General features: G+C 46.9%; 1 long non-coding RNA gene across 2 annotated transcripts in view; it reads right to left on the bottom strand.

Annotated features, from left to right (window-relative positions):
* Positions 1 to 4,003: 4,003 nt before the first annotated feature.
* The window catches only part of LOC147581347 (uncharacterized), a 193,645-nt gene continuing 171,458 nt past the window's right edge, over positions 4,004 to 26,190 (bottom strand). Inside the window, exons 4-5 of one of the 2 annotated variants that reach the window (XR_015251698.1) lie at positions 8,375 to 8,938; positions 4,004 to 6,346 (exon numbers count right to left, since the gene is read on the bottom strand). This is a non-coding gene — a long non-coding RNA (uncharacterized LOC147581347). Of the gene's footprint in view, positions 6,351 to 8,374; positions 8,939 to 26,190 lie in introns of both variants that reach the window. The other variant, XR_015251697.1, reaches the window with a different exon arrangement.

Consider the following 26,190-nt stretch of genomic DNA (forward strand, 5'->3'; position numbering starts at 1 on the left):
GCATCTCCATGAGGTTTTACTTCTCGCATAGAACTTGTATTCCTTCTTCTGCGTCGTCGTGTCAGAAAATGACAGAAGGGCGGACCTCTCAAACAGAATTGGGTCTACGTTTTGCTTCCTGCTAAAAATTCTCGAGACTCCCAAAATGTATGTAAAGACCTCATTTACTAAAATAACAATAACTAACATTGTTTGAGTACGGACCAGGCACTGGGCTAAGTGTTTAACGTAAATTATCTCATCTAACCCTCACTTTATATTCTATCATCATATGTTATGATTTCCATTTTATGTGTGGGAAAACTGAGACATGGAGAGGCCCCAGAACTTGCCAGGGTCACTCACGTAGTAGCTGGTGACACAGTTCAGCCTCAGCCTGGCAGTTGACTCCACAGACTGTGATCCTATTTGCTAAGATAATCGGGTAACCCTCAGTTATCCAGGGGCTGATCATCTGGTGTCATCTTTTCTTTTTGTTCCGGATTTATTGATATGTAATTGACACACAACAGTGTCAGTTCAAGGCATACAACCTGTTGGTTGATACACTTACATGTTGTAAAATGATTCCCACTATAATATTAGCCCCACGGACATCACTTCACATAATCACCATTTCTTTTGTATATTGAGAACACTGAAGACAACTTTCAGCTGTTATTAACTGTATTATTAACAGTATTATTAACTATAATTACCGTGGTGTACGTTAGAGACCCAGAAGTTATTCCTCTTACAAATGGAACTTTGTACTCTTTGACCAACATCTCATTTCCCCACCTCCCAGCTCCTGGAAACTACTGCTCTCCTCTCTCTGTTTCTATAAATTCAGCTTGTTCAGATTCCACGTAAAAATGATGTCATACAGGGGCGCCTGGGTGGCTTAGTCGGTTAAGTGTCTGACTTAGGCTCAGGTCATGATCTCGCGGTCTGTGAGGTCAAGCCCCACGTTGGGCGCTGTGCTGACAGCTCAGAGCCTGAAGCCTGCTTCGGGTTCTCTGTCTCCCTCTTTCTCTGCCCCTCCCCTGCTCACACGCTGTGTCTATCTCAATAATAAATAAACATTACAACAAAAGTGATGTCATACAGCATGGCATCCATGTTGTCACAAGTGGCATGATTTTCTTCTTTTTGGTGGCTTAATACTCTTCCATTGTCTATATTTATATCTATATCCATATCTGTATCTATACACACACACAGTATACTTCTTCATTCACTCATCTGTCGACAGACACTTAGGTCATTTCCAAGTCTTATTGTGAATAATGTTCCACTGAACATGATGGTACAACTATTTCTTTGCGCCCCTGGTTTCATTTCCTTTGCATCTGTGCCTGGTATTATCACTTATTATATGAGAAGCGCATGCCAACAGTTTACACAAAGCAGAGACCGTAAAATCAGCTGTGTTACAATTTCCTGTGAAAGGCACAGAAGTCATGTAGCATGAGGTCTTGGCCTCTCAGAAATCTTTAGTCAGTTTGTATACAGTCAAGGCAGACAATTAATTAAACTGAGTTACAATTCAAGGTAGTGGATAATCTTCGTTGAAATCATGGCGTATTTTATCAAAGCTCAGAATTTTATCATAAAAGGACCAACATGAGTAATCACCATCTCAACACCCCCAAATCTCTTGTGTGATGAAGTCATGCGGCTATTGCACGGAAGCTTCTATTTGAGCGTCTCGGGATCTTTGGAATTCTAGAGGAAAAGGTGGGGACTAGCGGAGGGCAGAGGGCAGGTGGACAGGGGCAGGAGGGGTCAAAGGTCAGGGAAGAAACATAAAGAGCCCCTGGCTGGTCCCAGCTTCCTCTGATCATTCCCCTCATCCGTGAACACCTTTACCACCCTTATTTTTTTTTTTTTTTTTGCTTATTGAGGAAGGAGAAGTGAGAGAGGAGAAACTAGAAGGAAGTGAAAAAAGCATTAAGGAATAGATGAAGGGGAATTGACGGGAAGAGAAAAGGATTTAAATGGCCTTTGGCTCTCTGAAGGTGAGAAAGTGAAATAAAAACCACCGAAGAAGACCCCTTCACTCTTAGCAATTTCAGGCAATGGCTTTATGACATTTGCTTCTGTGGAACAGAGAAAACAGGCAGAAGGAAATGAATAGATATTCCAAGGAATGCGATACGATGACCTCATATAATGAGGGCTGTGTGCTTTCCGACAATATGACACGTGCAAGATTAATCCATTTGGCCTCCCATTATTCCCATCAGGGATTCTCAGCACGGGATGTGCAGACCTCAGATGGATCCAGAAACCTGAACATTTTGCAAATTATTAAGTTGCTGTGATTTTTCTGGGGAATGGTTCTGGCTTTTCCTTCAGCAGTTCAAGAGACTTCCCAACCCTGCCGACGAAGGCAGATTAAGAACTACAGATTCCAGCAGATCCATTTTAAAAGCTTGAGCTTTAAAGTTCTCACTTGGCAGGCGATTGTGATTCTGTCCTCAGGGTGCTTTGTCTATTAGAATAAAATGGTGATTTTATCCAACTTTCCAGAAGCCCCGATAAGGTATAGAGTCTTTTCCAGGCAAACATCCACACTCTTTAACGATCTCTCTTACGATAAGGTTTCAAGCTTTGTCACCATTCCCCGGTTGCTTCTGTATAGGCACTGGTCTGTCATACATATGGCGCCCACAAAGCGAGCATTGTATTCTAGGACAAGTCTGACAAGCATAGGAAAGAGGATTACCAGCCTGATTTTGGAAGCTGTGCTTCTGCTGATGCAACCTAAGATCACACAAACTTTTTCCATAGGTATACAACCCTTTGTCTTGCATCAAGTCTCTTTCACAAGTAAAACTTCTCTCTCTTTCCACGTGCGACCTCCGGACTCAATCACTTTCATGTCTCTTGGATTCACACAGCTGATTTTGAGAAGACTAAAGGGCAGGATGTTGTGTTTATCTCTTTTAAAATGTATCTTCTTGGATTCAGTGATTGTTTAGAATATCAATATACTTCAGGATAATGATTTCTCATCCAGGGTATGGAGCTGTCCCTCCCAGCTTCATGCCCCTCGTGGGCTTATTTGTCACAATCTCAGTGGCCTGTCCAAGTTCCTGGTTTCACATAAACCCAGAGAAGGAGACCAGGGACTAGCAGCAACTCCTATCCGATGCTGATTTAGTTTGATCAGTGAATCAGGGCTCTTTAGGTAGAACGTGTTCAACCAGTCGGCGATCCAGCTGACCATTAAAGCATCCTTCCTGCCCACATCTCTTCATCCTGGCAATTGGAATATCATAAAATCCTTTCCTAAGGATGTTGCTGGGTGCAGGGAGGGGGAATGGAGAAAGATGGTCAAAAGATACAAAGCACCAGTTGTAATACAAATAAGCACTAGGGATGTCAATTACAACAAGATGACCACAGCTAATAGTGTTGTGTGATGATGTATGGAAGTTTTGAGAGAGTGACTCCCAAGAGTTCTCATCACAAGGAAAAACTTTTTCTTTTTTTTTTTTTTTTTTTTTTTTGCTTTTTCTTCTTATGTGAGATGATGGATGTTCACTAAGCTCATTGTGATCATCATTTCACAATATGTGTAAGGCCAACCATTATGCTGCACACTGGAAGCTTATACAGTGATGTATGTCGACTATATCTCAATAAAACTAGAAAAACAAAAATTGAAAAAGGAACTTACTGAGCCTTGCTTACTCTTCTAACGTAACAGCATTCTTAGACTTTCCGGTTTGCCTTGTGAAAACTGTTACACACAGGGCGCCTGGGTGGCGCAGTCGGTTGAGCGTCCGACTTCAGCCAGGTCACGATCTCGCGGTCCGTGAGTTCGAGCCCCGCGTCGGGCTCTGGGCTGATGGCTCAGAGCCTGGAGCCTGTTTCCGATTCTGTGTCTCCCTCTCTCTCTGCCCCTCCCCCGTTCATGCTCTGTCTCTCTCTGTCCCAAAAATAAATAAACGTTGAAAAAAAAAAAAAAAAACTGTTACACGGAGAGAGACTCGGCTCAACAGGTAAAGCTGCTTGCTGGTGGAATGGAGGCTCCGGGGGTGGTGATCTCTCTGCCATTGGAGGGTTTTTAATGTCTGACTGGTCATGGATCAGGAATAAAACAGGAAAGATTCAGGTATCACACAGGGATCTAATTCTGTAATCTGAGTTTTTTTAAGTCTATTTATTTATTTTGAGAAAGAGCGATTGGGGGCGAGGCAGAGAGAGAGGGAAAGAGAGAGAATCTCAAGTGGGCTCTGTGCTGACAGTGTGGGGCTCTATCCCATGATCCATGAGATCGTGACCTGAGCTGAAATCAAGAGTCAGATGCTTAACTGACTGAGCCACCCAGGCGCCCCTAATTCTGTAAGCTGTATAGTAACTTGCACTTCTGAAATGTTTTACTGTAGACGATTTCTAGGGACGACTTCCAGCTTCAGGTGCAGCTCGCTTCAGGGCCCAGTGATGTCATTATGAGCTGTCTGCTTGTTTTGTGTGTTGGTCTCAGGCTCGGCCCGTCTCTCCTTGCTATCATCAGAGGGCTATACCATCTGACCGAGCCTGTGTGCTCATACCCGCCAGCCCAGAGGAGAAGAAAACGTCTGTGTTCCATCATTGCTAGCAAACAGCTTAACGCTTACACTGATTACACTGGACTGGGTCACATGTCCATCCCACAACATTCACTATGACCAAAGAGATGAGATATACTGTTCTGGTTATCTATTGTTATAGAACAAATCACTCCAAGCTTTGGGAACTAAAACAATTATCTCACTATTCTCATGATTTCAGTGGGTTAGGAATTTGGGTAAGCACAGCTGGGTGACTCTGGCTTGGGGTCGCTGGTGGACTTGTAGTTGGATGTGCTAGAAGCTAGAACAGTGAGAGGAGGGGGCAGGGGTTCTGGGAGCTAGCTGGGCATGCGTCTCTCTTCACGTGGTCTTGGAGCCTCTCTCCTGGGCCAGTTGGGCTTCCCCACATCATGGAGGTCTCAGGACTGTCTGACTGCTTACGCATCAATGTCCCAGGAAAATAAGATGTATTTTCCCTTTCTATGGCCCAGCCTCAGAAATCACATAGTGTCACTTCACCCTCCACTGGTTGAAACGCAAAAACCCTCCCAGGTTTAAGAGAAGGGCACATAGACTCAACCTCTTGATGGAAGGATGGCAAGGTTCCAGAACATCTAGAAGAACAGCCATCTCTGGGAAATAAAATTTGCCACATATACAGACAAGCTTAATCCAATCAAAACCCAGTCTTGAGCCGAGAACCCCATGGGTTTTGTTTTTGTTTTTTGTTTTGAGTAGCTACAAAGACTTTATCAGACTATTTAAAATGTTGATATTTACACATCCGCATGTATAGATAAAATCGTTACACGGAATCCTCAGGTCATGGGGTGCTAACATGGTCCACACATAAGCCTGGCAGGGCAACAAACGAGACCAGGCTTGGAGCCCTGGTGCTTTAAGGAACTGGATGTCCTCCTAAGGGCCTGAGAGGAGGAGCAGGGCAAAGAGGAAATGGTCACCTCCGGGGTTTGGTTTAACCCCACCCTCTCAGATCTCTAACTGAATCTCCTTTCCCACCCTCAGGGGAAAGGGACCCATTTCCAGACCATATCCCTACTACATAATAGGCCCCCTCCCTAAAATCAATGTGGCAAACACACCCAATAATCTGCTGGAATAAGTCCTTATAAATATATTCATATCAGAGAAAACAAGGCACGTTGAGGGCATTGTAGCCCACTCTCCCACATGGACATCGTTCTAGACAGAAAGTAAAAATTGGCTAATTTCTCAAGTGAGTTAACTGAGCCACGTTAATGACATGGTCAGCAATCGCCAAAGTAAACCTGGGTGTTACTGATAGAAAAGAGGGACATGGACAGTGGCGAGGGACAGAAGAATCCCTCCCTTCTCAGTGACTGGGTGCTAAATAAAGGACAGGTAAGGAAGGGAGGAGGTCACCGTTGTCTGCCTCCTTAATGTTCTCATGTATATATTTCTATAATTACTCTCTCATATGACTTAAATTTTGCAGAAAACATATTTTTAGCCAAAACTAAACACAAAAAGCTTACTTGTAAAAGGAAGACCTACACGTAATTAACTACAGCCACTCATTTAGCAGCAGTCCAACACATTAGGCTGAATTTCCTTTGTGCTGATTATAAAACAGATCAACAGTGGGGCGCCTGGGTGGCTCAGTCAGTTAAGCATCCGACTTCGGCTCAGGTCATGATCTCCCAGTTCGGTCCGTGAGTTCGAGCCCCGCATTGGACTCTGTGCTGACAGCTCGGAGCCTGGAGCCTGCTTCAGATTCTGTGTCTCCTTCTCTCTCTGCGCCTCCTCAGCTCATCCTCTGTCTCTCTCCCCAAAATAAATACACATTAAAAAAAAATAAAAATAAATAAAAAATAAATAAAACAGATCAACAGTGTTAACAGAGGTGAAAGCCAATTATCTATTTTTAGGGACATACACAAACAGTTTTAATGTTGTTGAGGGGCGAGGTGCTAATTACGAATATCTCTGAGAATCTGTTCAGTTGGCACTTTTGAGATTATAAAAGTTCTTTCCTCATCTTGTTGTAATATTATTAAATTCAAGTAAGGATTTAGTACATACATGAAAAATGTGTAGAAAACAAAGACTTATTTCTCTTAAAATAGTCAATAACTCAGTATTTTTATGCTTTTGCCAAAGAGACATTGACCCTCTCCTATTAGAGCCAGGTTTTATATTGGTTCTAGTTGGGGAAACGTCTACCAAAACAATATGAAATTTATTACTATAAATTCACAACGGAAAGGTAAAAAAAAAAAAAAACAAACTACTGTGTGTATATACAATTGTTGGTTTAAAGATTTCCTTTCATCCCACCCAGATTGGCGGAGGCCTTAATTAGAGCATTTCTGCTGTGAACCTCTCTCCTCTTTCTGAATAAATGCATTGAAAGCTTATTAAAATGAATTTCCCCCACCCTCTGACTCTGAGGGATCGCCAACTTCAGATAATCACCTGTTGATGGCTACGGAATGTACAAGTCGGTGTTTCTCCCCTACATCTGCAGCCTGCCAGGACCAGCGATGGGACTGAGCCCCTAAAAGGGGAGGATGCTCCTGCCCCTCCCCCCACCCCACCCCCGTCTGCACTCCCTGCACCCACCCCTCGCTTTCAAAGGCAACGTGCTCAGCTATCTGAAGGATCTGCCCCACGGCTCTGCTGTTGACTCCTCTGTGAGATTTCTGAGCAGCTCTCCTCACTCAGGCCCACGCCAAGCCAACAACCCAACAAAGGAACGAGTTAAAAAGTTCAGTGTTCAGACAGTGATCCATTGTTTGGTCTGTTTGAATTCAAACAGCAGGCTTGCCTAATTCCTTTTTTTTTTTTCTTTTTTTCCTAACTCATTGACCAAATTGGTCTATTATTTTAACATTGGATAGAATTTTTTGAGTCACCAAAACCTACTCCCGTTTTTTTTACTAGATACACTCATTCTTTGCCTATGAGCAGTATTTTACCAGCTTTCAATAACACGGCTTGTGCCCGGTTACCTGCAAAGGACGAGGGGACTATAGGAGCCTTGAGGACTGGCCCTGGCTCTCCTGCTCCGTCCCTTCTCCAACATCATGAGAGGGGCGAGCTTTGCCCGTTGCACCTCCCCCCACTCCCTGTGCTCCATTGACCCGGGGAAACCTCACCCTGGCAAGCTTCCCTTCTCTCTCACCTTTTCTGACCTCTCCAGCTACCTGGGGGTTCCCAGTCGCTCCACTTCCCCCAAGCAATACACATACACATACATCCGGGTGACCACCCGACACAACTATCACCTGCGCACCAGAGAGCTTTTTCGAGGCAGCTGGGGGCAGCTCAGTCCTGGGCTCCCCTCCCTGTACCTGGCCACTCTAACCCTTCGCTGCAGACCAGGCGCGGCTGCTTACAAAAGACTGTCATATTTATGGCCGTGCTTGGACTTCACGGCGACCTTGTGAGATTGGCACGGTCAGAACCACTCTTCCATTTTACAGGACCCAAAATTGAGCCTCGTCAAGATTAAGTGATTTGCCCCAAGGCGACCCACTGGGAAACGGCACAGGCCAGCCGTTAGGGCAAAGCTGTTCTGAAGGTGTGAGTAGCTCATGGCGTTTCACAAACCCGACCGTAAAGACCACCTCTGCTCCTCTGGTAGGAGATAGGGTCCCATAAACCTTAACCCCAGAGCAATTTCAAAGTTTAATCAAATGAAATATCACTGAGGCCATGTGCGTAAGGGATGGAACGTTGTGTCTGGAATGAACTGAGCTGACCTCTGCTTTGAGCTCTGCCGCAGATTAGCTGTGTGAGTTTGGCCAATCATTCACTCATTCATTCAACGAACACTTTTTTAATACCTTCCACGTGCCAGGCACAGTGCCAGGCTCCGAAGAAACAGGCGTCACATGTGATCAGGTGGATCCCAGTCTAGCGCAAGGAACAGACGGATGCCATGCAACGTGGCAAGAGGATCCCTAAATCTTTTTCAAATGCAGGAGCTGGGTTCGCTGGGCTCCAGATATCTTTCTGCTCTCATCATTCTTCAGTTCTGTAATCACCCAGCCCAGCAAAACTTTCACGATTCTGAGGGGGTGAACGACACAGAAGATCGAACTTCATAAATAACCTAGATATTTCCCCTAAACCTCTCAATTAAAATACCACGATTGAGCAATTTACATTCCCTCTTTTATCTGCCCATTCAGTACTCTGGAGAAGGCTGATAAAGAACAGAAAAGTGACTCAAAGTCAGGTGACAGAAAGGCAACTAGACACCATTTGGGGCCCAAGTGGCAAGCCGTAAGCATGGCCCTCGCAGCTTGGGAGGCTGCGACTTGATGGGAAGCGCGCTTGGGCTCAGGGCCGCCTCCCAGCCACGCTCTCCCCTCGTGTTGTTGGCCACGTCGTCAGCTCTGCTATGTCTCCCTGGAAAGAAAAAGTCATAATTTCTGATTAGGCTCTAGATCCGCCCCCCACCTCGAGCCCAAACATGCACACACACTAAGTTGAAAGGAATCACTGGCATGGGAACTGGCCCCATCTGTCCCTAAACCTTGACATTCAGTGGAGAGAGCAGGAAGGTGTCAGAAGCGAGGGATCAGCAGGTGGCTTGCTGCTGGGATGCAGGGTTGTGGGGCGGGGCCCTAACCCGGGGGACCACAGGAGCTTCTCCCATCACACGGCACCCCTCTGCCAGAGCAGCAGTGAGTGGGGCAGAGGCTGGAGTAGCGGCCAGAGCCGCTCTGTGGGGAATGCACGAGGGAGTTTCACAGTCTCACTTGGGTCCCATGAGGTTGGCGTTTGTTCAAGGCCTCCAAGTCTGGATTCCCCAAATAGCTGGGAATATGCCAATTGACAGTTCACACGGGACGCCCTGAGTCCCCTCGCGGGTGCCGAGGTTGACATCACTGGGATAAGACACTCACGTTCACCTGATAGGTGCCCCCCACCCCAACCCCCATCCCCACTGTACCAACCCCGCAGTCTGCTCCTCCCAGCCTATTCCTAGAAACAGTCTATTCCTGCACCTAGCCTGTGAATGCACCTGTCATATGCAAACTAACCAGTCCAGAACCTACCCTCACCTCACGTCCTCTGGCAGGTCTCACCTCCAGGGCCACTGTACCCCTGTTCTAATCACCCCAGGGCCAGGTACCAGACAGCTAGGGAGAGCTCTGACACTCCAGAGCCTACTGAAATTATTTATTTTACTTTTCTTTTTATTAACTTTTTTTTTTTTTAATTCAAGCCAGTTAACACACCATGCAGTATTGGTTTCAGGAGTAGAACCCAGTGATTCATCACTTACATACAATACCCAGTGCTCAGCCCAACAAGTGCCCGCCTCAGTGCCCATCACCCATTGAGCTCATCCCCCCACTCCCCACCCCCATCAACCCTCAGTTTGTTCTCTATATTTAAGAGTCTCTTATGGTTTGCCTCCCTCTCTGTTTTTATTTTTCTTTCCCTTCAATTATGTTCATCTGTTTACTTTCTTAAATTCCACATATGAGTGAAATCATATGATATTTGTTTTTCTCTGACTTATTTCACTTAGCATAATACAGTCTACTTCCATCCATGTTCTTGCAAATGGCAAGATTTCATTCTTTTTGATCGCCAAGTTGTATCCCATTGTGTGTGTGTGTATGTGTATATGTGTGTGTGTGTGTGTGTGTGTGTGTGTGTATACACATACATATATATACCACATCTTCTTTATCCATTCATCAGTCGATGGACATCGGCTCTTTCCATAATTTGGCTATTGTTGATAGCACTGCTATAAACATTGGGACACATGTGCCCCTTTGAATCAGCATTTTTGTATCCTTTGGATAAATACCTAGTAGTGCAATTGCTAGGTCATAGGGTAGCTCTATTTTTTGTTTTTGGAGGAACCTCCATACCGTTTTCCAGAGTGGCTGCACTAGTTTGCATTCCCACCAGCAGTGCAAAAGTGTTCCCCTTTCTTTCCCACTGGAATTACTTAAACTGGCCAATCCTAAGCCTGCTTGCCCTACCTCACCCATTCGTTCCCACAGAAACTGCAATAAAGTCTCCTGTCTGTGATTCCTTCACCCACTCTGCCTCCCGGCCGCCCCCCGGTGTTTCCCTGTGTGGCCCTCAGTAGCACAGCAAGCCTCTTGGGGACTATGAGCATAATGAACTATCTTGTTGGTGACAATCGTCTCCTTATCCGTGGCCTGACCATTCCCAGATAACAATAAAACCTACATGTTAAAATACCCTTTCTCATGGATAATCTCCGCCAGCAAAATCTTTCCTGATCTTTCCCCTAGCCAGCTTGTATGTATCTGTATCACAGCCGTTACGCTCACAGTCATCAACTCGCCCTGTCTGTGCAAAGGAGACAATAACAGAATGTGCTAGCACATGGTGGTGGTTACGCAGATACACGCTGCAGGCCCTGGGCCCAGGGTTTGGCACGTGGTGAGCGTTCAGCGCATCTTAGGTCTGGTTGTCATTGTGATGAATGCGGCTTCCGTCTAAGTGACAGGCCACTTCTTACTCCAACCCCCACTAAATTTTCTGCCGCTGCTTTGAGCAATCCTCACTTCTGGGAATCCTCAGGCCTAAAGACAGGTGGGGAAGGAGCTGCCAGGGTCTAGTTTCCTGGGAGCTCAGGGAGCCTCAGGAGAAAGGACTCATCCTTCCAGGAGGAAGAGACAGAAGACAAGCCTGTCCAGTAGCCATATCTTGGCTGCTGAAGATAAAAGGTGATTCTTTCCCTTTGCTTTGTCTCTGGCCCAACATCCCATGGACTTACATCTGAGTCCTGAGGAGAGAGGCTATGGTAAAACCAAAATGAGCTGCCTTCTCTTAAAACTCCATACAACATCAGCACCCAGGGCAGCAAGCCTGACAGCTTACAGACAGTCGTAAACAGACATTGAACTCCAGCTGATGGTGTGCAGAGGGAGAAAGGGCGCTGGTGTTTGCAGCTGACTTTGAAATGCAAAGAGCCAGGTGGACTGGTGAACAGGTAGATGGAAAGAGAGGGAGAAAATGGTGAGGCCGAGTGGCACTGGGTGGACGTGCTCCTGAACTCCCTGGAGACCTGCCCCCTGCCTCATTTGGGGGACTTGGCAGATGTCCTGAATCTGCATTAAGAGAGCCACTGGGGGGCGCCTGGGGGGCTCAGTGGGTTAAGCGTCTGACTTCGGCTGAGGTCATGATCTCACGGTTCATGAGTTTGAGCCCCGCGTCAGGCTCTGTGCTGACAACTCACAGCCTGGAGCCTGTTCTGGATTCTGTCTCCCTTTCTCTCTGCCCCTTCCCCGCTCACGGTCTGTCTCTGTCTCTCTCAGAAATAAATATTTTTTAAAAATTTTGTTTTTTAAAAGAGAGAGCCACTGGGGGGCGCCTGGGGGGCTCAGTCAGTTAAGCATCTGACTCATGACTTCAGCTCAGGTCATGATCTCATTGTTTGTGAGATCAAACCCCATGTCAGGCTACGTGCTTACACTGCAGAACCTGCTTGGGATTCTCTCTCTCTCTCTCTCTCTCTCTCTCTCTCTCCTTCTCTCTCTGCCCCTCCCCTGCTCATGCTCTCCTTTCAAAATAAATAATAATAATAAATAATAAACAAACAAACAACAAAAAAAGAGAGAGAGAACCAATGGAACACTAGGTACAGCTGGAGATGCATGTAATTTTTAAACTATTATACAGATTTGTTTTGATCAGGAAATTTCAGATCCTGAACTATAATTACATGTGCAATTTTTCAAGATTATTCTCCCTTTTGTAAACTATTGCTTCCTCTGAGATAGCAGGGCTCAATAGTCTTCCTTTTTTTTAAAGTTTATTCATTTATTTTGAGAGAGAGAGTAGGGGAGGGGCAGAGACAAAGACAGAGAATCCCAAGCAGGCTCTGCACTACCAGCACAGAGCCAAATGTGGGGCTTGAATTCATGAACCATGAGATCACGATTTGAGCCAAAACCAAGAGAGCAGAACCCTTAACTGACTGAGCCCCTCAGGTGTCGCAGGGCTCGTACTGTTTAACAAACATTTAGCAAAGGCAGAAAACACTGTAAGTTAAATGTTATCAGAGTTCTCTCCCAAACCAATAGCTATGATATCCTCCATGTTTTCAGTGATGAATGGGTTCCTACCCCAGGTAGCCCAACAATTTACGAAACTCCCCCAAACCGGGCCTTAGTCACTACACAACCGAGAAGCCACGTTTTAAACATGAAAGTGAGAACGACAGGGTGTGTTTTGCCAAATTACTGCCACGTAATCCCAGTTTTGCCTCCTAGCGGAAGCCAAGGAGTATGAAGTGGACCCCAAGAAGTCTGCTCACCCTATTCCCCATCCACGAGCAAAACCGCTCTGACGGTTTATGGAACCATCAGAATGTTTTCCAGATATTAAGTCTTCTTCTAACTTCTTTTTTCAAATCCAGGTGTGAAAGAGTCAGGAACATTAATGGAATCATCCCCACCCAGAACCATGCTTTAAATCGACATGAAAAAAATGTACGACTGGTCAACCTGTAAAAATTACCGGCAAAGACAGGGAACACTCATTTGCTTACCTCTGTCGCAGACGGGATACTGACACCTTAATGATTCTGCTCATTTGCAATAAGTCTCCTCAACTTGCCAACAGCCAACCCTACATCACAAGTCCCACTAGAGATCACTGGGGCTGGGTGGCATTCACAGAGACACACAGGCCCTTCCCAGCCAGGCTCACGGGACCCGACAGGTACAGGTTCTGCCTCAGCCCCGCCCCTGACATAGCCCCCTGCAGAGGTTTCCGGCTCGTAGTGGAGACAGACACATGGGGGAGAGGAGATGAAAAGGAGAAGCAGGCACATGGGACAGCATCCTGTGCACCTGACAATGGAAAGCACCGCATGGTAGGAACGGGGGCTCCCAGAGGTGGGAACATGGTTAAGGGAACACGGCAAGGTCACACACTTCACCCACCCCCCCACCATATTTCAGCTCATTGAACACAGTGCAGGCTCTCAGTGTTTGCTGGTGAGTTGAGCAGGCTTCCCCAGAAGGTAGAGCCAGTGGTCAGTGTGTGTGATAAGAGAAGAGGCTCTAGTGGTGAGACCTGTCACCCTCACCCCACCCCCTCTTGAGTCCAACAACATCAATTTGCCACTGATGATCAACATTCTACACTTAGAGATTTATTCTTCTGACTTCAAGATTTATTCCCCTATTGTAATACCCATGATTGGAACATCAGTAATGATAGTTTATAGTTGAGTAGAAATGGATTCCCAAATGCCTTTCTTGAGAACACCTTATGATACAGGGGGAAAAGTAAAGAGCATAAACACGTTCAGAACCTGGTGTGGAGCCAATAGGCAGATGTGCTACAGGGTCTGGGAAAGGGGTGAGGGCCTGGGAGATAGGATTCACCCAGCCTCGATGTCTCATCTAACGTCTTTACTGAAAATCTCACTTGAATTAAGGACAGAACTAATGAGCTCATGTTCATACAGAACACAAGAGTTCCTTTCCAGAGCATTCCCCCCCTTTTCCCCTTAACCCTGGCCAGAAACACATAAAAAGAAGATTTTGGCAAGAAATTAATGACTCTGCAAAGCTAATCCTCTCCCCCAGAGAGAAGCCAAAGGAAGGTGCCTGCTGAGGGGTGTCTGGGTCTCTACTTCAAAGCCAAGATGCACCAAATGTGAGGGGCTGTCCAAGTCCCCCCAGGGCGGGCAGCAGGGGAAAACAGTCTTCAGGGGGCACTGCCTGGAAGGCAGGTCACTGAACCCAGTGGCCATGGATGAACATGAAAGGAGACTTGAATTTTGAAGGAGGGAAAAGATATCCATGAATGTTGGGTCCAGAAAACGGAACAAGCAGTAAGAAGAGAGGCCAGGCCACCCCAGTGCTCCCAGAAGAAATGGAAGCAGCCAGTGGTGAGCAGCCAAGGTGTGTCCTTGATCTTAATTCTCTAGCGACTCCGCGAGTCAGGGAAAACTGCCCCCTGATTTCACAGGTAAGAAGGCCGAGGCTCAGAGGTTCAGGGATTTGCCCGAGGCCACGCTGCTAAGGGTTTCACACAAATGAGGATGCACAATTTATTGCTCTTAGGAAAATATTATCCAAGGATTATGATTCCTTATTTTCCAGAGGTTGAGAATTCTTGCTCTGCAGCCAACCTATTAAGCATCTCATCTGAGCCTGCAAATCTGGAAAGTCCTATTCTGGGTGATCTATTCACAGGAAGCACCAGGAACCAGAGCTACTTACACACGGACCTCGCTCCCCCTTCCTCAGCGCGGAGCCCCGGGGGGCAGGGGATTTATTCCATAGCAGGGGCAGCCACAACACCCCTCCCGCCCACCCCTCGCTCCCCTGGGCTGCAGCCTCAAGAGAGAAACCCCTCGTGCCTCCACGTGAAGTTTAGAAAGAGCTTACTGTCAGCGCTGGGACTCAGAGCACCGGGTTAATGCGGATCACACCTCATGAAAAGGCAGCATACGGGGCGCCTGGGCGGCTCAGTCGGTTAAGCGCCCTACTTCAGCTCAGGTCACGATCTCATGGTCAGTGAGTTCGAGCCCCGCATTGGGCTCTGTGCTGACAGCCAGAACCTGGAGGTTCAGATTCTGTGTCTCCCTCTCTCTGTCTGCCCCTCCTCCATTTGCACTCTGTCTCTCTCTCTCTCTCTTAAAAGTAAATAAACATTAAAAAAGAAAGAAAGAAAAGGCAGCACAGAGATTTTGATAGAAAAGTAGATGGATGTTCCCTCCGTCCAGGACTTACAAAAAAGAGAACCGCGATTCTACCTTAAAGATTCGAACATTATTAATACATCATGACCATGTGCTGAACACCCTCTGTGTGTCTGGAGTTTATATACATTTACACACGCGGTCAGGGCTGGCTCGGTGGGAGGCAACAGACGCCCACGCAGCACGCAGGCCCGAGGATAGCGGTCACAGGGGACTCAGGGCTCTGAAGACAGGAGACTGAGCCCGCCGAGGGGAATGGGAGGGCCGGTTCTGCACACCTGCTCTGTGGCCGAGCCTCCGCTGCCTGCCAGGAGCTCAAACCCCTTCTTAGCTTCAGCTCAAACGTGACTGTCGCCTTGCACTCTGACCCTGGCCTTGACCTTCTGTTAACTGCAAACTCCAGCTTCCGGGGTTTCTCGGTTCCTCATCTGCAGAGAGAAAAGGAACAGCCTCACTGGAGCCTGTGGGATGGAAGAGGATGGCAACAACACGTCGTGGTGCATTCGTGGCCACCCAGGACCAACCCTGTACCTGGCTTGTGGGCAAGTCCAGATGAGGCAGTGTTGGTGGCAAGGTGCTCCAGAGCACATGTGCTAGCTGTTTTACCGGGCAGGCATTATTATTTTCATTTTGTGTATGAGGGGAAGGGCTGAAAACCATATGCCCACAGTCACACAGTTAGAAAGTGCAGAACTGAAATTAGAATTTAGGTCAGTTTATATGTTATCTATTGTTGCATGACAACCTAGCCCCAAACTTCGTGGCTTAAAACAAAAACCGTTTTGTTTTTGGCACAAAAACAGACACATAGACCAATGGAATAGAATAGAAACCCCAGAACTAGACCCACAAACGTATGGCCAACTCATCTTTGACAAAGCAGGAAAGAACATCCAATGGAAAAAAGACAGTCTCTTTAACAAATGGTGCTGGGAGAACTGGACAGCAACATGCAGAAGGTTGAAACTAGACCACTTTCTCACACCATTCACAAAAATAAACTCAAAATGGATAAAGGACCTCAATGTGAGACAGGAAACCATCAAAACCTTAGAGGAGAAAGCAGGAAAAGACCTCTCTGACCTCAGCCGTAGCAATCTCTTACTCGACACATCCCCAAAGGCAAGGGAATTAAAAGCAAAAGTGAATTACTGGGACCTTATGAAGATAAAAAGCTTCTGCACAGCAAAGGAAACAACCAACAAAACTAAAAGGCAACCAACGGAATGGGAAAAGATATTTGCAAATGACATATCGGACAAAGGGCTAGTATCCAAAATCTATAAAGAGCTCACCAAACTCCACACCCGAAAAGCAAATAACCCAGTGAAGAAATGGGCAGAAAACATGAATAGACACTTCTCTAAAGAAGACATCCGGATGGCCAACAGGCACATGAAAAGATGTTCAGCGTCGCTCCTTATCAGGGAAATACAAATCAAAACCACACTCAGGTATCACCTCACGCCAGTCAGAGTGGCCAAAATGAACAAATCAGGAGACTATAGATGCTGGAGAGGATGTGGAGAAACGGGAACCCTCTTGCACTGTTGGTGGGAATGCAAATTGGTGCAGCCGCTCTGGAAAGCAGTGTGGAGGTTCCTCAGAAAATTAAAAATAGACCTACCCTATGACCCAGCAATAGCACTGCTAGGAATTTATCCAAGGGACACAGGAGTACTGATGCATAGGGGCACTTGTACCCCAATGTTCATAGCAGCACTCTCAACAATAGCCAAATTATGGAAAGAGCCTAAATGTCCATCAACTGATGAATGGATAAAGAAATTGTGGTTTATATACACAATGGAGTACTACGTGGCAATGAGAAAAAATGAAATATGGCCTTTTGTAGCAACGTGGATGGAACTGGAGAGTGTGATGCTAAGTGAAATAAGCCATACAGAGAAAGACAGATACCATATGGTTTCACTCTTATGTGGATCCTGAGAAACTTAAGAGAAACCCATGGGGGAGGGGAACAAAAAAAAAAAAAAAAGAGGTTAGAGTGGGAGAGAGCCAAAGCATAAGAGACTGTTGAGAACTGAGAACAAACTAAGGGTTGATGGGGGGTGGGAGGGAGGAGAGAGTGGGTGATGGTACTGAGGAGGGCACCTTTTGGGATGAGCACTGGGTGTTGTATGGAAACCAATTTGACAATAAATTTCATATATAAATAAAAAAAAAAAAAAAAACCGTTTTGTTTGCCCACAGTCCCTGGGCTAGACAGGCGGGGCTCGGCTGGAATACTTGTCCCTATCCCCCAGGGCACTGCATGGCTTCTTCAGGTGGCTTCAGGTTTGTGATGAGTGAGATCCAAGATGGCCTCACTCATAGGTCTGCCCTCAGCCTGGCCCTCTCTGCTCGAGGACCTTCATTCTCAATGGTCTCTCTTCTCTCATGGACTCTCATTCTCACAGACCCTCATTCTCCAGGATCTCTCTGCCTCATGTGGTTTCTCCAACAGGATAGGGGGACTTTCTGTGACACCTCAGGGCTCCAAGAGAGCAAAAATGGAAACCAAAGGTAGACTAAAGCCTCACCAGCTTTGAATGTGAAAACACATCGCTTCTTCAACTTCTGTTGGTCAGAGCAGAACGAGGGGCCATCCCAGACCCCAGGGGAGGGGCCTTGGACTCCACCTTTGGAGGAGAGGAGAGACAAAGTCACATGTCAACAAGGCCTAAGGACTGGCCAGGATTTTGATGGCCAACATGGAAACAACCTTCCACAGAACCCCAAGCCTGTGTACTTTGTACCATGCCAAGCACCCCAGGGTCTTTATGGCTGCCAATGCCCTCCTGATGTCATCCGAATCTCCTCCAGAGACAGCCTCTACCCAAGCCAGTGGCACAGGGCTGACAGTGGCACCTTGTTATTTAACAAGCTTGGTGTCCTCAGTGAGCCTGGTGCTCAGCTAGATGACAAGAAGGTACAAGCGAATCAGACCAGGCCCCTGCCTTTCCAGAATTGTTGTCTCCTGAGAGGAGAAGGCCTCGTCCTCTGAGGAACTGAGTAATGTCCTGTCCCCTCTGGAGAACAATGAGAATGTCTGAAAGCAGAAAGCTCATGGGCTGCCAATTAACCGAGGTCTATTAAGTACCTTATTTTTCTAGGCATTCTGTCAGACTGGGGTACTCAGAGGCCTTAGAAAATAAAATGTTAAACTGGGAAGTTATTAAAGTCATATTTTTTTTAATGTGAAGTGATTAAAAGAAAAATCCCCTCCAGCTTTCAAGTTGGAAACATCCAGAAAGAGAGACGAGCAGCCGCAGCAGGAGAGCTTAGGGCGCTCCACGTTTGTCAACGGCAGACGCCAAAACCCAAACACAAAGAAACTCAGGAGGAATCCAGGCCGCCTTGGGAGCGGCAGGTGGTGGGAGCCCGTCCAGAGATTGCAAAGCTCCCCGGGGCCCTCACTCTGAGGAACCTAAATGTAGCCGCTGAGGTGAGGACAGCGCCGATGGCCGTGGCTCACACCTTGGCAGGCGGGGCGCTTCCCCATCTTCCACCCCTAGTCTAAGACCATCAGAGCATCTGGTCCCCCTGAAGCCCTCGGTCTCCAGGACAAACCATGTCCATGAAAACCCCGTGCTTTCCTCAGCCTTCCTGCTGCTTTACCAGGGTGAATCCTCCACCACCCCCAAGGTGGCTCTACTCACACCCCCAACCATTACTGAGGCCCTCACTTGTGCCATCCGGGTGTGGCATAGCTCAGGGCCGTCCCAGCAATGCAGAAATACAGAGGTGTTGCTCTTGGGGAACTCATAGCCCAGCTCAGGATAGAAATATCAATTTCTCTGCGGGCACTGAAAAGCATCTAGAAGTCCACCATTTAGTGAACCAGTAGTTTCTATTTCCTTTTAACTTTTGGAACCTGCTGCTTTCTTGTGTGTGCATGAACGTACTGTGCTCTTGGGGGTTTTTTGTAGGTGGTAAATCATACCCTGAGGGCCAGGCCTTCGTTGCCTGTGGCTTGTAAAGGTGCCTGCGGGGCTGTGTGCTGCAGCCAAAAATACAATCAATAAATAATTTGCACCTCCAGCTGTGTGGAAACCAGGCTTGAGGAGCAAAGATGGGGATCTCATCGACCCTGGGGTTTGCAGATCTTATCTGATGCTGATGGCCTTTCCCAGAAGATGCCCTTCCCATCCGGGCGCCCTTCATCCGCGGGGTCTCCTCCCAGCCCCTACTCCGCCTCCCCTTACCTCCCTTCGCCCCACTCACCTTCAAACTTTCATCACCCGCCCCTCTTTCAGCTTGGATCTCCCTGAAGATATAAATGAACTCTCTTTAGGATAACAGTGGAAGGCCTTTCTTCATGACACTTCAAGCCTCAAGCCCAGTGGGCCTTTATTTAAAGCTCCAGAAGCTGATAAGGGCCTCCTGACTCCTGAAAGCAGCTTGAGCACAGCCCAGAATCGTCTTCCTAGGATATTTTCCAGCCCCAAGTCAGATGCCTCTCCTGAGAGATTTGAGTTGCGAGGGTGAGTAATAAGCAAAGACTCCATCCTAAGTCATGCTGCTCTCATCGAGGACATTCCTGGACCCAACCTTCTAACAGTAAAATGCTTTTCCAATGGCAAACGCCTCCGACCAGACAGCCAAACGAAGCTGGTAAACCTTAGGGAGCTAAAAAATTATTTGAGTCAAAAAACCCAAATCAAACCAAACCAAAAGATGCTACCCAAAATAGCTTCAGTGTTTTCTTCTTTAGTTCTTTAGCAGTCCTGATCCCGCACAGATGATAAAATTCGTCTCTAATGCGTGTGAAGTGGTGTTCACGGAGGTGAAGTCAGCCGATGATGCACTCCACAGGCATGCAGAGTAGAAACTGCAAAGCTCCATGGTGCTTCAGATACAAGGTCAAACACATAAGCTTCCTCCAGGGCCATAGGTCAGGTGTGGGACTTTGAGCACAGATGCCCTTCTCCAGCCAAGGCCAATCCTCAGGGACGGGGGAGGGGCATCGGAGCTAAAGCCGGCTGACCGGGGTAGTGCATGGAGTCTGCTTTTCAACCCCGCCCCCGCGAGAGGCCCTAAGAGGATCGTGTCCCTGAATCGGAGTACTCATGGGAAATGTTGACCTCTAGGGACCAGACTTCTGTAGGAAGTCTTGAATGAAAATGCTTACAGTTGTCAGGTTGATGTGCTTGGAGGTCTGAGCTTGTGCTCAGAGGTCAAGGTAAGCACCTGTACCCAGACCCGGGGGGAAGCCCCAGAGGTGGCTCTGTCGCCTGACTCACCTGGAGCCACCCCCCCCTACCCCCCCCCCCCCCCCCCCCCCCCCCCCCCCCCGCTTCTCTCCCCGGGAGTGGAAGAAACAGAGAAGCTCAGAACTCATGGTTGGTGCCCCGGAGGTTAATTTTTTTTTTTTTTTTTTATCTCCAGGGGTGCCTGGGTGGCTCAGTCAGTTGGTGCCCCAGAGGTTAATCTTTTTTTTTTTTTTTTTTTTTTTATCTCCAGGGGTGCCTGGGTGGCTCAGTCAGTTGGTGCCCCAGAGGTTAATCTTTTTTTTTTTTTTTTTTTTTTATCTCCAGGGGTGCCTGGGTGGCTCAGTCAGTTAAGCACCTGACTTCTGCTCAGGTCATGATCTCGCAGTTTGTGAGCTTGGGGCCCATGTCGGGCTCTGTGCTCACAGCTCAGAGCCTGGCACCTGCTTGGGATTCTGTGTCCCCCTCTCTCTCTGCCCCTCCCCTGCTTGCACTCTGTCTCTCTCTCTCTCAAAAATAAACATTAAAAAAAAATTTTTTTTTAAAGTAAAAGAAAAATCTCCATTTGCCTTCTCTGGGCACGAAATTTTCTCATTTTTTTCCCACCTGTGCACCTGCCTTGTCTTCCATACTGAGGGAGATTCTCCATTTAGGTGGGACCTGCGGCCTCAAATGCTTTGATGTTCTTCCCCCAGAAGGTAAGGCCTCTCTTCCTGGGGCTTGTGGCAGCTCTGTGGCCACGCTGACTGATGGAAGGTGGTGGAAGGGGTGGAAGGGCCTCCAAGGCTCGGTGTAGAAGGTCTCATTTACCAGAACACACACTCTTTGAGCCCTGATTCCAAGTCATAGGTCTGGTTACCTGGAGCCACCGTGCTTAGAGAAGCTCTGGTGAGGACCCCACTAAGCCCAGTCTTCGTGGCACCCCAGCCCCAGCTCAGACTCCAGACATGTGTGTGGAGAAGCCTCCAAATGAACCCCAGTGCAGTTACTTGGGTCCCCTCAGACATGCTGGTCTTCCCAGCTGAGGCTCAGACACTGTGGAGCAGAGATAAGTCTCCTTAATGTGCCACCTTTAAATCTCAGCCATAAAGAACCATAAGCATAATAAAATGCTTCTTGTTCTCTGGCACGAGGCCATGGGGCGCTTTGTTACGCAGCGCTAGATAACTGGAGCATGATCTAAGCTGCTTTTCTCACCCCAGCTCTCACACAGACTCATTAGGCTTCTATGGTTCAACCCACAGCATGTGTCTTTCACGTGCAGAGTGCTGTCATGTGAGGGGTTGCTGGAAAGGGAGTTAAAGCCCCAGTCCTGGCACCCAAGGGACATCCAATGGGTTGGAGAGACACTCCTCCACTCTTCCTGCATGTAAACAAGTAGAGGCTAAGCAGAGAGAGGTCTCTCCCGCCTCTGATCACAGGACAGCAGGGGACGCTAATCGCCCCATGTCCTGGGCAGGTGCACTACAAGGGGGCAAAATTCCCCCTGGGGTACAACGTGTGTCTCCTGAAGTTTGAAAGCTCTGTCCCTGGCAACTGCCACAAAGGGCCTGGGGTCTTCCGAAAGCCCTCAAGAAATAATCCTGACCGCTCAGTGGAAAGTACACAGCCCCTTCCCAGGTAGCAAAGACTGACTAATGGTGAGAAGAGGGGAAGATAGTGCTTGAAAGAGGCAGGAAAGAACACCATTGCGGGTGCCCCCTCGCAACACATGAAACATACGAAGATCGTATTTATGAATCACGACACCACAGCAGAGAACTCTGCCAGTCCCTCCTCATGTCGTCTGAGGACCCATGGTCCTGTCTCCCGGCACCTGCCTGCTTGGAGACGAACCCTGGGGGCACCGAGGACACAAGGAATCCAGACAACAGACACTCACGCAGGAGTTAAAGACCAAATTCCAGGGGCTGGAGTTCTCTGGCCAACAATGACTTCACATTCTTGGGAATAAACTATTGACCAGATGCATGAAGAGAAGATTCGTGTGCGAAAACAAGCACAGGCACAAAGCTAGTGTTCTGAACCAGAACGTCTTTCACAGACACGTCCACCCCGTGGGGCTAGGTTCCCAAGCAGGTTCTCCCAAAGCCCACTGAAGATCAGGACCGCACCTGCCTAATGGCAGTCGGGGGGAGCTTTGGATTCAGCCCAAAGACAGTGTATCTTCAGCAGATAACTTCCAGGAAGATAATACCTTTGGGTTCCACTCATTTGGAAGTCCATCTCAAATATGATCACTGTCTGGAAAACTAGCTTCCCCCCCCCCCACCCTGGCAAATGTCCTTTCTATCTGTTTTAAATTTAAAAGAAAGAAATGTCCTAGAATATTTAGAAAGTATAACCCCCTACTCCCTTCCATGGGAAACAAACCTGAAACATTTTGATTTTACATCTTGCATTGGCGGCTGTTGGCTACAGAAAAAGAAACTGAGGCAGCACTGAGGGGAGAAGCTGGATGAAAGCTGAGATGTTTACAGGTAAAAGTTGGGGTTTCCAGCAGTGAGCTTCTTGGGGGCAGAAGTGTGTCCTGTCCCCTTGTATCAATAGCATCATGTCGTCCAGCCCTGAGCAGGGATCCCAATAAGGACACGATGAGTGAATGAACTAATGAATGGATAGATAATAAGCAAATGAATAGGGTGGCTCAGTTGGTTGAGCGTCCAACTTTGGCTCAGGTCATGATCTCACAGTTTGTGAGTTCGAGCCCCACTTCAGGCTCTGTGCTGACAGTTCAGAGCCTGGAGCCTGCTTTGGATTCTGTGTCTCCCTCTCTCTCTCTCTCTGCTCCTTCCCCATTCTCTCTCTCTCTCTCTCAAAAATAAACATTAAAAAAATAAAAATAGTAATTATTATTATTACCCAGTGAAAAATCTTAGACTCCCCTCTGCCTCCTACTCCCACCCCAAACCTCCACATCCAGTCAGATACTCAGGTCTCTTGATTTTTTTTTTTTTTTCCCAAACCATCTCCTGTTCTGTCCCCTCCTTTCCACGCCTCTGTCACGATCCTGTCTCTGGCGTTAACACCTCGCATGTGCGCCACTGCCCTACACAGAGCTCTGCAGCTGGGATCCCATCCCCAGTGGCTTCCACTCCTGTTTGTTACCCATTCAATGTTCTTCAAATTCCTGTGCTCACTTATCTTTCTGATCAACCTGTTTGTCCTGACCCTGTCCTTGCAAATTTGCCCACTGCCCCAATCCCCTGTAAGTGGCACGATTTCCCTCCCCTGTCTTTTGACGTGAAATCCACACTTCAACACTTAGCTCAGTCCCCGCCTCCCTTGTGGAGCCTTTTGACTAGTACTGTGGAAGGAGTCACTCCCCTAAGGAAACTGATCCCCGAATACCTTTCCTTCCAGGATGGGTATGGTGCTCCCCACTGGCGGTCTTACGCTTCACCTCTTCTTTGAGCTTTTGGCCCTTTGTGTTCACTGTGATGATGTTGGTTAGTCAGTCCTAGCTCAGGTCTTCTCTCCCTCAGAGGCTGGCACCAGCCATGGTCATTGGCATCTCCTCTTCAACTGGTTAATGTCTTCTGACTCACATTCCTCAGGGGTGTGCCCTTTATTAGATTACGTACCACATTGCATTAAAATGATCTGTTTCTGTTCTCCAATTTGATTAGAAGCTTCTAGATTACAATGATTCTTATTCATCTTTTTAAAAATGTTTACTTCATCCAAAGTCGGATGTTTAACCGACTGAGCCACCCAGGTGCCCCTGTCTTATTCATCTTTTTATCACCAGAACCTAGCACCTGAGCCAATAATATTTGTGAATTAATAACCACAGTGATGATGACAGCTACCCTCTGTCATTTACCCATTATGTACCACACTCCAGGCAGACAAGGTGCCCACTAATCCTCACAACCCATTGACAGTTAGGTGTCATTCTCTCCATGTTATAGATGAGAGACGCTGAGAGCTTAAATATGCGCCAAGTGCAGGTGGGGTTCCAATCCAGGCTGTTCAAGGTTACACCCATACTCTGTTTTCCTCCGCCCTACTTGTTCTTTCCATGCACAAAGCACCCCAGCGTATTGCACTCAAGCAGAGGCACAGAGACCTGTAAGTGCTGCTCACACCTGCCAACATACTTGATTTGCAGGACACAGGAAAGAAATGGTTCGGTGCCACTGTCCTACAGACTTGTGCATTTGAAGTGACAAAAGGTCTTACCATATGAAGGGTGATATTGTTGGTTAGCTAATACATAGGCAGGATATTTGATGTCTTTTACATTCATTGCCACCTGGTGATAAAAAAAAAAAAAAAAACACAATGATAGGGATAAATTTCACCTCCTTTAAAATCGACCCAAAGGTTAAACTTACACCCAGACAGCTGTATGTGTATATCAACTTCCTAATCCAGAGACATGTCCATTTTCAATTAGAATCTTAGCTTCTTTGTGGATACATGAATCTTTAGGGAAAATACTTAGCTGGCTCCAGTTATATCTGGTTTAGTTTCATGTTCCTATCATCGAAGAGTAGTAAGAAACAAAGTCAAGGCCAGAAAATACAGAGAAAAATTAACATAAAAATAAATGTGAAGAAAATCTTTAAACAGCCAGTTTTGATGTACATTTTCAGACAAACGTATATTTCAAAACAGCTGAATGGTTTCTTAACCAATAGCATAAGAGAGAGAAAGAAAGAAAGAAAGAAAGAAAGAAAGAAAGAAAGAAAGAAGAAAGAAAGAGGTTATTGAATAATTTAGTATGTGTATACATTTTTGTCCTCTTCATATTCTAAAATACACTTAAGAAAAATGTGGTTTATTTTACTGGATTAACTTATCAGATAAGTGATTTAATAATGTTTATAAAACATATGCTTAAAGACCTGTCTGTTTCCATCAGCCTTTAAGCATACTGGATCCCTATTGCCAAGAATTATGTGTAAGTTTCTAATTTATTCAGCCAGAAGTGACAGAAACCATTACTTGTTTTATATGCAAGGAATAGAACCTTAAAGGCTCTTGCCTATGTAGGGAAATAATGAAATAAATGTAGGGAAGAACGGAATCATTCTGTACGTATGGTGATAGATCACGAAAATATATTAGATGCACAAATCAGGGGCAAAATATTGAACGTTTCCCTTTATGCTGTGGTCTAGGCTAAATTCGGACAGCCTGGCCCCTACACCTGCCACCTGAATTGGGGTCAAGATCCACCTGCGCCCAGCGTAGGTACTTGCAGATAAGTACCACTGTTCAGCTCTAGAAGATGTTCAAATCACGACACTCTTCAAAACTTAATTACCTGATTCTATTTGATGCATGGAGAGATGTGAGCACTGGCTAAAGTACGCAAATAAATACTCCCTAAGGTTCCTCCTAACCTGGCAGTGCTATGATTTATGCAGCCGAAACTCCCAATCCGCAAACAAGAATAAACTATGCATTTATGCCTTTGTCATGAACAGGGGGTCTGTGGCAAGTGTTGATATGAATACTGTATGCTTGTGTACACGCTCGCGTGTTTTTGAGGGCCTCCCGGACACGTCATTCCTAGAAATAAATGGCCGTGCGCTGAGATGGAGGTCACTTGTGTCAGTGTCAGCGGGGCCTGTCTGGTCTGGGCCCTGCAGCCAGAGATCCAGTAATTCGGGGAAAACTCTAGAGAGAACAAAAGGGACCCCGGGTTCCAAAGCAGGAAAGGAAAAAAGACAGAAGGGAGACTTTTCGGCAGCCTTACCTTAAGGAATAAATT

This window comes from Puma concolor, chromosome B2 (assembly GCF_028749965.1).
Source record: "Puma concolor isolate L17-30 chromosome B2, mPumCon1.1.hap2, whole genome shotgun sequence".
Classification (NCBI taxonomy): Eukaryota; Metazoa; Chordata; class Mammalia; order Carnivora; family Felidae; genus Puma; species Puma concolor.